General features: G+C 43.4%; 1 long non-coding RNA gene across 1 annotated transcript; it reads right to left on the bottom strand.

Annotated features, from left to right (window-relative positions):
- Positions 1 to 989: 989 nt before the first annotated feature.
- Positions 990 to 10,772, bottom strand: LOC144306604 (uncharacterized). The gene is made up of 3 exons (XR_013373687.1): positions 10,556 to 10,772; positions 5,537 to 5,602; positions 990 to 2,500 (listed from the first exon to the last, which is right to left on the bottom strand). It is a non-coding gene; the product is annotated as an uncharacterized LOC144306604 (long non-coding RNA).
- Between the last annotated feature and the right edge of the window lie 200 nt (positions 10,773 to 10,972).

Raw genomic sequence — 10,972 nt, 5'->3', positions numbered from 1 at the left:
CTATCAGATAATAGAATAAGGAACATTTGCCAGCTCATTCTGTGAGAACACCACTGATACAGACATCAAAAGAAATGCTAATGTTCTTTATGAACTCATATGCAAAAATCCTAAGCAAAACATTAGCAAACTGAATTCATCAATATATAAAAGTATTATAGGCTATGAACAAGTGGGATTTATTTTACATAAATTTGGAGGCTATCTTCCCATGCCATTTTTGGTACCACTCTACCCTTAAACAATATAACGTTAGGTTGGATGCCGGATTTCTCTTCCAAATTTTTCTGTCTAGGGAGTTAGAGCCTTTACATGAAATCCCTGTACTGACAGGTGACTTTGGTTATTGTTATTAATGCAACAAGAAGGACAGAAGGATTACTTGGAGGTGCAAAGGATCTTTAAAGGAATCTAGGTTGGTGTGGGAGATTCAAGAAGTCATGCTGACTCTTACAGGAGTATGATTTTATGCCTGGGAAAAGAGCAGGTATGATGGAACATCCTAGAAGGTGTGGGAATGGACTATGTGAAATGAGCTTCTGTCACTGTTCTTTTTTTTTTTTTTTTAAAGATTTCATTTATTTAATAATGAGAGACACAGAAAGAGAGGCAGAGACATAGGCAAAGGGAGAAGCAGGCTCCTCACAGGTAGCCCCATGCAGGACTTGATCCCAGGACCTCGGGATCATGCCCTGAGCCAAAGGCAGACTCTTAACCACCGAGCCACCCACGTGCCCCTGGGAGAATAATTTTTAAATAACTATGCTATACAGTAATTATATTTTACTTTGGTATTTATTTATTACATATTTTTTACTTTAAAAAATATTTTATTTTTAAGTAATCTCTATACCTAATGTGGGGCTTGAACTCACAACCCCGAGATCAAGAGTCACATGCTCCTCCGACTGAGTCAGCCAGGTGCCCTTTACTTTGATTCTTTTTTTTTTTTTTAAGATTTTATTTATTTATTCATAAGAGACACAGAGAGAGAGGGAGAGACAAAGGCAGAGGGAGAAGCAGGCTCCATGCACCAGGAGCCCAACGTGGGATTCGATCCCGGGTCTCCAGGATCGCCCCTGGGCCAAAGGCAGGCGCTAAACCGCTACGCCACCCAGGGATCCCTACTTTGATTCTTAATTAGGAACTCAAGATGAGATCAGGTTCCCTTTTACTATTTTGGAATAAGCAGCACATCTGCTTGCGATTTGACAAGAGTCCTAAAAATGTCGTTGGCCCAACTAGTTATGGTTACTTTCATTCTCTTCTTGATAATTTTCATTTCCTTCCCTGAAACTTCAGGAACTTCCTGTGGGGCAGAGATAGTGAGAGCAAGAGGGATGGGCTAAGTAAGGCCCTTATCATTTGCAGACATTTGGGTTCAATGAACATTGCGGTGTATCCTTCCGGTCAGCCATACCAACTATGAGTTCACTGACAATGGTTGGAGGCTACAGACACTGTAAGAAAGTGTATGGCTCCTGCCTTTGGGCAGTTAGGAATCTAGTTTGAGGCTGAAAAGGCACATTAGGTAACATGTAATCTGAAATAAAGAGCTACAGTTTACTGAGCAAGTAGGGGACATAAATTTGTTTCTTTTCCTGTTTCAGCACACTTTTTTTAAAGTTTTTTTCATTCCAGTTAGTTGATGATGTAGGAACGGACACTAGGTTTTGAAGCCGATGGCCAAGAAAGAATTCTTGAGATGTCTTTGGTGTAAAATGGTGGTTTTATTAAAGCACGGGTACAGGACCCGTGGGCAGGAACAGCTGCACGGGTCATGAGGAGTGGCCCGTTATATACTTTCAAGTTGGGAGGGGGTCAGGGAGAGTGTAGGTCTCTAAGGAACTTTGGAGGCAAGGTTTCCAGGACCTTGAGGGGGCTGGCTATTGCTTGGAAAGGTCATTTATTACCACCTAATGAAACCTGAGTCATGAGAGCCTTCAGATGTGTATCAGTGGGCCATATGCTTGGAGGATGATTGCCAACATGTGTCTTGGGAGGTAGAGATAAAAGAAATTTCTAAAGGGATTTTTATATGTTAAAGTAGACTCACAGAGTCCTGGGGATTGGGCTAAGATTGCCTTTTGCCCTTAGCAAAGTATTAACATGGAGACAGTTGAATCCCTAGAGAAATGTCACTCTGCCTGTTTCAAGGACTTGTCAATAGGCTGTAGGTAGTAAAGAGATTGCATAATTTTTCTTCTGTCTTTGTTTCCCACGTCTTTCCCCCCTGACCAATTTTGACCCTTAAATCTTGAAAGTTGCTGAGGGTGGAAGGTCTCATCTTCTGTAACTTCTTCCTGCTGAATAGGGGCATAGAGATGTCCCTGCCTATGGGTCAACATGAGCCAGTTGGGGCTTATATAGATTAGGAGTTATGAAAGCAGAGGCAGCTGAATCCAAAGGAGACCACATGTGTGGATCTTCCCGAGTGGAAGGGATCATCTGTTGGCTTGAAGTTATGGCAGCCAAGGAGTCTCAGCACCAAGTGGAGAGACTGTGGGAGAAAAACCCGCAAAACATGATTAGAATAACAGAGGACCCCAGATAAGAGTCCTTTGTTAGTTGATTAAAATCTTCCAGTCCAGGAATTTAACCAATCATTAAAGGAAAGATGGATCCTTTAAAGTGCCAATTTGAGTATTCATGTCAGAAACCCAGAAATATTTTGTGGTAATCTGGAACACATATGCAGCATTTTGTTATTGTGATAGCACACTTTCCACTTTGTGTAGCAGTTAAAACATCTACTCCCGTTCTATTTTGTAGAACTGCTTTACGCATTTGTGTTACTTCAGTGTTTAGTAGAAAAACACTATTTAGGTATTATTTAGGGCCTTGACCATATACTTATTAAGAGCTTCAACATGCCAAATGACATCCTCCAGAACAAAGAGGGAACAAAAATGAATGCTAGGTGATCACACCAATGAAAAACAGAATGTGTCCACTGTTGTTTTAAATTTGGAAGGTTGGCTGGGTTGGTTATGGTTTTAATAATGTATCCATGCATCCAGGCAAAACCCAGAGTACAATGGCCTATCCAGCCTGGGGAAGCCAAGGCCACAAGTTAGAACCGGACAGCCATTGGGTCCCATTAGGAGACAGTCATCTAATTCTGGGCCTCCTTTAACTGCTTTCAAGATATCAAAGGCTATTCAATTTTGGAGGGCCATCTCTTAAATTTCTGTAATAAGAGATGGCCCACTGTCACTCTCTAGGGACCAAAGGAGCCCAAATCTAGGGACAATTTCTTTTAGGAAAATTTTTTGTCACCTATAGCAATAACCTGGTATAAAACCTGTATTAACTTTCATTGGTTATGTTTGGGTATAAAGATTTCTCCTCACTATTAATAAGCCAGTCCTATGCCTTTCTTGGTCTGAATAGATTGGACTTATGGACTTTATTGGAGCAAAGGCTGGTAAAAGACTTAGTATTTGTTTATTTTGTGCCTGCTTGGCTGCACAGTCTACCGAATTATTTCCTTTAGATTCTAAGTTTGTATCCTCTGATGTCCCTTCAGGTAAATTACAGCTACCTCCTTAGGTAGGTGTACAGCCTCAAGACAAGTACTAATTTCAGGCCTATATTTGGGGAGTTATGGCTTAATAATAATCCCCTTGATTGGGGAGTTATGGCTTAATAATAATCTCCTTTTCTTCCACATTGCTCCATGGGCATTGTAGGAAGGACTGGGAAAGCATATTTGGAGTCAGTACAAATATTAATTTTTTAAGGCTCAGGCAATTGCATAGCATGAGTGCATACCCAGCTTTTCTTATCTCCTCTTCCATGAAACTATTGCCATTAGTATACTAATTCTTGTCTGCATTTATGATTGGGGAATCTTTTAAATCTGGTTGACTAGAATACACAAGACCAATATCCTCTGAACAGCTGTGCTCTATAGAAGTACAGTAGTCAGGTCTAGGCATAAGGATAGTTGGGTTTAAAGTTTGACAGGTCTTGGGTCACCTGGGTGGCTCAATCAGTTGGGCATCTGCCGTCCGCTCAGGTCATGACCCTGGAGTCCTGGGATGGAGTCCCTGCTCAGCTCATCCGGTTCCTCTGCCCTTCTCCCTGCTCATGTTCTCTCTCACTCTCTCTCAAATAAATAAATAAAATCTTAAAAAAGAAAAGTTTGACAGATTTCAAGTATTACTTCAGGCATATCTATAAATGTAGTCTGGTATTTAATAAGTTGGCCTCCCGTCATCCATTGGTGGTTTGGTCTCTAAGGCACTCTGGACCTGATGTGAGGTCATCACAGTCAGAGACTGTCCTGTAGTGAGTTTTGAGGCTCCTTTTATCATGAGAGCTGCTGAATGCTTGGCTTAAGCCTTTTTTTAAAAAAAATATTTTATTTATTCATGAGAGACAGAGAGACAGAGACAGAGGCAGAGGAAGAAGCAGGCTCCACGCAGGGAGCCTGATGTGGAACTCGATCCTGGGACCCCGGGATCACAACCTGAGCCGAAGGCAGATGCTCAACTGCTGAGCCACCCAGGTGTCCCATGGCTAAAGCCTTTACTTGCAATTGTACATCAATAGAGGTGGAATTTAGGATAAATATGACTATGAGGGATGAAACCATCAAGAAGCCTTCTTTGAGGTCCAGACTTAACAATGTCTTAATTATAGGGAATCATTGGCAAGTGGGAGAAGACTTATCTCAGGAGATAAGGGCATCCCACATGCATCATCCAATCCAATGATAAGGAAAGTGGAGTCATCCATTATGTCCACAAGCCCATAGTTAACCCCACAGACTGGGGGTGCCCTCTAGCTTTTAAGGAGTGATTTGGTCATCTTGTCCCCACAGAACTGGTCAAGGTGCTAGCTGGATTATACAATTATGGGGAATCAACCTCATTTCCCAGTTGTTTAAATCATCATATGCCCATGGGGTCCTGTTATTATCCTCATCGAAGAAAAAACATGAAGACTGTCTCTCTGAGCTATTGTGGCAATTTCTCTGAAGTTAACCTCAAGTTGTCAAGCTTAGGCAATCATCATTCAAAGACAATTAGAGCTAGGATTCAACATCCACAAAGATGGGCTGTCAAAACATAATATTTCTCTCTAAAATAACCCTCATTTCCAGAGATAGCCAAATTGAGATTAACTTATTTGAAAAACAAATTCAATTTTAACAAACTTGGCCTCATTATTTATATAAGCTCAGCAAGAATAGTGATAGATTATAGATCTTTATTTTTAAAAATAATTAAAAAGATTTTATTTATTTATTGATGAGAGACACAGAGAGAGAGTCAGAGACACAGGCAGAGGGAGAAGCAGGCTCCATGCAGGAAGCCTGATGCAGGACTTGATCTCAGGATTCTGGGATCATGTCCTGAGTCAAAGGCAGATGCTCAACCGCTGAGCTGCCCAGATGTCCCAGATTATAGATCTTTAAAAAAATCTGTTTTGCTGGAACTTTTATAAGGAATCTCTAGGATGAACTTTTAGTAGCCTCTCCAGGCCAGAAGCCAAGCCCAGGGCTTGCCATCAGATATGCCTGCAATACCTGTAGATGCTGATGTGGGTGGATTCCTCTTCTCGAGGTCCCCAATATATCCTGATGTTCCTGCACCTGCCAGGAAGTGACATTCTTTAGGAACACTGTAAGTAAAGTATCAGGCCAACATTTCCAAGGGGCTTTATGGGTCCAGATTTCATAAAGTCAACCTTATTCCTTAAGACTGTTTGGTCATATCTGAGTCTATGCATGTCTCTTTCAAATATGACATTCCAGTCAAAGCCTTGGTGAAATAACCAATGTTTCCGAAGGTGTACTGTTAGGAGAACAGATTCTTATTGAACTTACACAAATGGCCATGCTTACCATGGAAGAAAGAATACTTCCTGAGACCTTTTTGAATTTCAGAGGGTTCAGGTTGAGAGAAAAGTTAAACGCTTCAATGTCTTAACAAGGGAATAGTTTATCACATTTCTGTTAGTCATAGATACCTTAAGAGAAAGTTTCCTTAACCAGAACTTCACATACCAAATAGGACTAATTAGTCGTCAACACTTTGTTCATAATTTAAATCTTGGGGAAGTTTGTTAAAACCTTAGAAAGTTTTAGGGGATCCCTGGGTGGCTCAGGGGTTTGGCGCCTGCCTTTGGCCCAGGGCGTGATCCTGGGGTCTCCGGATCAAGTCCCGCATCGGGCTCCCGGCATGGAGCCTGCTTCTCCCTCTGCCTGTGTCTCTGCCTCTCTCTCTCTCTATGTCTATCATGAATAAATAAGTAAATCTTTTTTTTTTAAAAAAAAAAGAAAGTTTTAAAGCACAGGCCTAAATAGAATTAGGGATGTTAAAGACTCGATAAAAGGAAACAGAGAAACTGGTTTTTCTGGGCAAGAGAAAGAGAAAACAACTATTTACATTTTTTTTTATCAAGAGCAAACCAACGATTCAAGAAAACTTGCCTTTTTCAACAGAGAGAAAGCAAACTTTCAATCTTATACCAGTGTACTTTAGAATCCACTCACGTCAGTCTTAGTCCATCCTGACCACACCTAAAATTCCTTTCCAAGGATATCCCTTCACAAACCTACAATTTTCTTTTGCACTCAGATTTTGTCCCAAGCCATTTCTTTCCAAACAATCAGTCTCATTTAGGACAAAATTACTTTCTTTTACCTTCAACAAAAATGCATTCCCATTCCTTCTATCTTTCTTACATATCTCCTACTTCTCTACATAAGAGTTGCTTCCCTTGTTCCCATCAGTCTTAATAACATTTAGCAGAATTTTAACTCTTAGAAACCTTAGTCCCCAGTGAAAACTAAGGTGTAACCAATTTTAAACTGTCACAGCAGGATTCTTTAGGTGGCAAATTTATGAACCAGTTAAGCACAAAGCATGTTTGCCAACAGATTTGAATATCGTTAGTTCTTTTGCAGTAAGAAGTCAAAAGCACAAACTGATGTCCATAATCAGTGCTTTAGCACTTCATCTAATTTGTAAAAGACCTAGATGTCCACTGAATTTTTTTTAATTTTTTTTTAATTTTTATTTATTTATGATAGTCACAGAGAGACAGAGGCAGAGACACAGGCTCCATGCACCGGGATCCCGACGTGGGATTCGATCCCGGGTCTCCAGGATCGCGCCCTGGGCCAAAGGCAGGCGCCAAACCGCTGCGCCACCCAGGGATCCCACTGAATTTAATCCTACTTATGATCCAAACAAAACTTCCAGGTTGCAGGTTACCAGAGACTTTGAAAGCTATCTTAATCATTATGCCCGAAAACTTTGATGAGACAATTAACCATCATTTAAGTCATCTTGCAATTTGTTAAAATTGCAATAGATAACATGAGCTTATTTGACCTTCAGCAAACCTCAATAGAATAAAAGTTTCACGTTGAGTGCTGATAACTTTAAAGTCATGTCTGTCTTAACTAAACCAGCAAACTTAATTCGGTATTAGTTCAAATACCGAATTATGTTCCACCTGGATCCTTCCCATTGTCGATTTTTACCTGAGACGCTGGTGGGGAAATCTGGAGTGGGCAGTGTTAAGTTCAGGAGATGCTCTTCTTGCTTCTTGACAGTGAGGGGAGGAGGAGTCATGGTGCCTGAAGCACTGAGAATGATCTAGAAGCCAGTTATGCAAGCTGCACCCAAGGTGGTACACAAACAGGAGAAGGGGGAGGGGGTGGTGGAGGAGGCAGAGTGCTGCCCAAAGGCTGAGAAATGATACCTGGTTCTAGAGTTCATCAGCTCCAACAGAGGAACAGATGCCTTATTTTCCCAACAACAAGGGGGAATGGGCAGTCCATGTCTGGCCGGAGAAGGCAGGGAATTTCCCCCAATCAAAGAGAGTTTTGGCAGCTGCTCGGGAATATTCCTTAAAGTCCCTGACCCTAGATAGACTAACCATAGTTGGCTCCAATTATAGTCATTAACCCGGGAAATTAGTGAGAATGTCGCATATCTATTAGGAGGAGGAACAGTGATAGAGCCAGTGCCCCCTTTGCTAGGGTGGCCTAGGATTACTTGGAGGACGCCTATTTAGATAATTAGCATCCAATACATCAGGAGGGAGTTTACTGGTCTGATTACCACCAAAGATGTTCTACAAGAGAACTGTAGGTCCAGGTCCTGATGTAGAGCCTGAAAGCCTAGAATGGACCTAGGGTACCTCCATCCACTTGCCCTGTTTCCTGCAGAAGAGACCTGCTGACGATCCTACTGAGGCCATGCAGTGTTACAGGAGCTCAGCCCTTTCCTTAGTTTGGCAGTCTGAGTTGTTTCCAGTGGGTTACAAAGGCACCCCAAGGGAGAGTCCTTGGGGACTGAAGAAAAGAGAGGGTCAATTTCCTGACTCTCCAGATGGTGTCCCACATGCAGGATATGTCAGATGTTCCTGGTGTCAAAGCGACTTGAGGCATCCCCCGAACAAAATCACTTATGACCACTGCTGTCGATAAAGGCCCCTGTAGGAGGGATGCTCGTGTACCCCTGCTTCCCCATGGCTTCCTATGCAACAGATGGATGCCTGGCATATGGACAGAAAAACCGCCGTTTTTAACCCATGGAGAACACTAGAAAAGTTTTATAAGAGGAAATTACCAAATTTTGTAGCTTAAATAGTTAGTAGAGAACACTGATGGAAAGCAGTAAAGAGAGAAATCCATCATGATCTACGAGATGTTCCAACACTTATAGTCCTTACGGCCAACTCCCCTAGGAAATGGTTGCCAGTTGGGTTTTAATTCAATCGGGTACTGATTTCAGCTGGCTCCCAGTGGAGGTCCCAGGGCCAGAAGTGGCTTGACCAGGGTTGTGAAGGGGATTGCATTAGATCAATGAGGAGGAAACCTCACACGAGAGTCTTAGGATTGGCAGCCGTCCTGGTGATTTAGGTGGCTGTCCCTTGCCCAAGACAGACAATTTTGTATAAGGACAGGAATAAAGAGAGGGCATCAAGTTTTTAGGTCTTATTACCATCCTGGTCAGGGTACTAACCTCCAGCCCAAGGCAGGCTTTCTCCTCCCGGTAGAGGAGGCATGGGCTAGAGGATTACAGCCTGAGCCATCGACATGAAAGTGTTCCAATAAGACCACACTCCTTGAAGAGCCCTTGGAGGAAGAGTAAAGGAAGAGGAGAGAAAGCACCAAGTTTGCAACATGGCTCAGAGTTCAGATGAGACTCTGGACTCAAAGTCCCACGTTTGGGTGCCATATGATACTGGAAAAGGCGCTTAGTTTCAAAGCCCATGGCCAAGACAGAATTCTTGAGATGTCTTTGGTGTGAAAAGGTGGTTTTATTAAAGCACGGGGACAGGCCCCTTGGGCAGGAAGAGCTGCAAGGGTCATGAGGAGTGGCCCATTATATACTTTCAAGTTGGGAGAGGGTTAGGGAGAGCATAGGTCTCTAAGGAATTTTGGAGGCAAGGTTTCCAGGACCTTAAGGGGGCTGGCTATTGTTAGGAAAAGATCATTTATTACCACCTAATGAAGCCTGAGTCATGAGACCCTTCAGATGTATATCGGTGGGTCATATGCTTGGGGGATGATTGTCAATATGTATCCTGAGGGGCTTAGAAATAAAGGAAATTTCTAAGGGGAGTTTTATATGTTAAAGTAGACTCACAGGGTCCTGGGGATTGGGCTAAAATTGCCTTTTGCCTTTAGCAAAGTGTTAACATGGGGACAGTTGAATCCCTAGAGGAATGTCACTCTGCCTGTTTCAAGGACTTGTCAATAGGCTGTAGGTAGTAAAGAGATTGCATAATTTTTCTCTGCCTTTGTGTCTCACACCAGTTAATATACAGTGTTATATTAGTTTCAGGAGCACAAAAGAGTGATTCAACAATTCAGGGTCTATAAATTTTGCCTAGACACACATGCATGCAGCTTAATTCTTACAAAAGCCTGGGAAACAACATTAAATCTTTTTCCTCCCTTCCTCTTAACCTATAAAAAAAAACCCTGAGGTTTAAACAAATAAAGTGACTCCCCAAGGTCACTCAGCTGGAAAGTGGTGGGGTCAAGTTTTGAACCCAGGCAGAGAGAGGTGGTGGGACTTGTGCAGCTCTAGCTAAGACCGCAGGAAGTTTTAACTGAGCGATTTATATTTCACTTTAAAGCGAGCATGGGCGAGTCATTTCCTTAATGTGATCCTCATTTGCCTAATCTGCAAGGTGGCTCCCTCTTGGGGGGGGGGGGTTGTTTTGAGTGACTGAGAAGGTGCAGGCCAAGCATTTACTCACATCTTAACGTATAATAAAGCCAACTCAACAAGTGGATTAAAAATAAACTGACAGATAACACTCAGAGGGGATTCAGGTCCCTCAAACCCCAGGACCTGCGCTGACTATACACTTCACTGCTTTTATCCCAACAGATACACCCCTGAAATCCAAAGGGGATACAAAAATTGCCTCATCCCCATCGTTGCCATAGATTTACCTGCCCACAGTTTTCCTTAATTCTATCTAGCCTCCCCAGGGTTTATTCTTTGGCATGCCAGAGGTCTGACTCAGCACCCGGCCGGCGCACAGAGCTTGGAATTAGAGAAAGAAACAAAACCTCCCAGGGAGCAGCTTTTTCCCTCTGGTGAGGCGGTCACACAAGTCTCCTCCCTGGGGGGGCGCGGACCTCGGTGTGGCCTGTGACGATATGCATTCCCCGGTCCTCCCAGTGGTGACCCCCACCCATGCGGTCAGCACAGGAAGACGAGGCTTGTAAGCGCAATCGGAGGGGCGGGGGGCGGGGGGGGTCTGTTAAAAATGTCAGGCTGGCTGACTTTCTGAGCATTGGTGTCTCTCTACTCTGTCCGCACCCCCGCCCCGTCTCCCCTTCCTCTACGATTGCAGGGGAGCGGGGAGCGGAGGCCCGGGAAGGGCCCCCTACGGAGCAAGGGGGCGGGGCGAGCGCAGCCACATGACCCCGCCGCCCCAGGGCGCAGCGTGCGCGCCCCACTGCCCGGGCCCGGCCACCCGCAGG

Source organism: Canis aureus, chromosome 37, assembly GCF_053574225.1.
Source record: "Canis aureus isolate CA01 chromosome 37, VMU_Caureus_v.1.0, whole genome shotgun sequence".
NCBI lineage: Eukaryota > Metazoa > Chordata > Mammalia > Carnivora > Canidae > Canis > Canis aureus.
The sequence above is the reverse complement of the archived record's forward strand: the minus strand, read 5'-3'. Positions and strand labels throughout refer to the sequence as shown.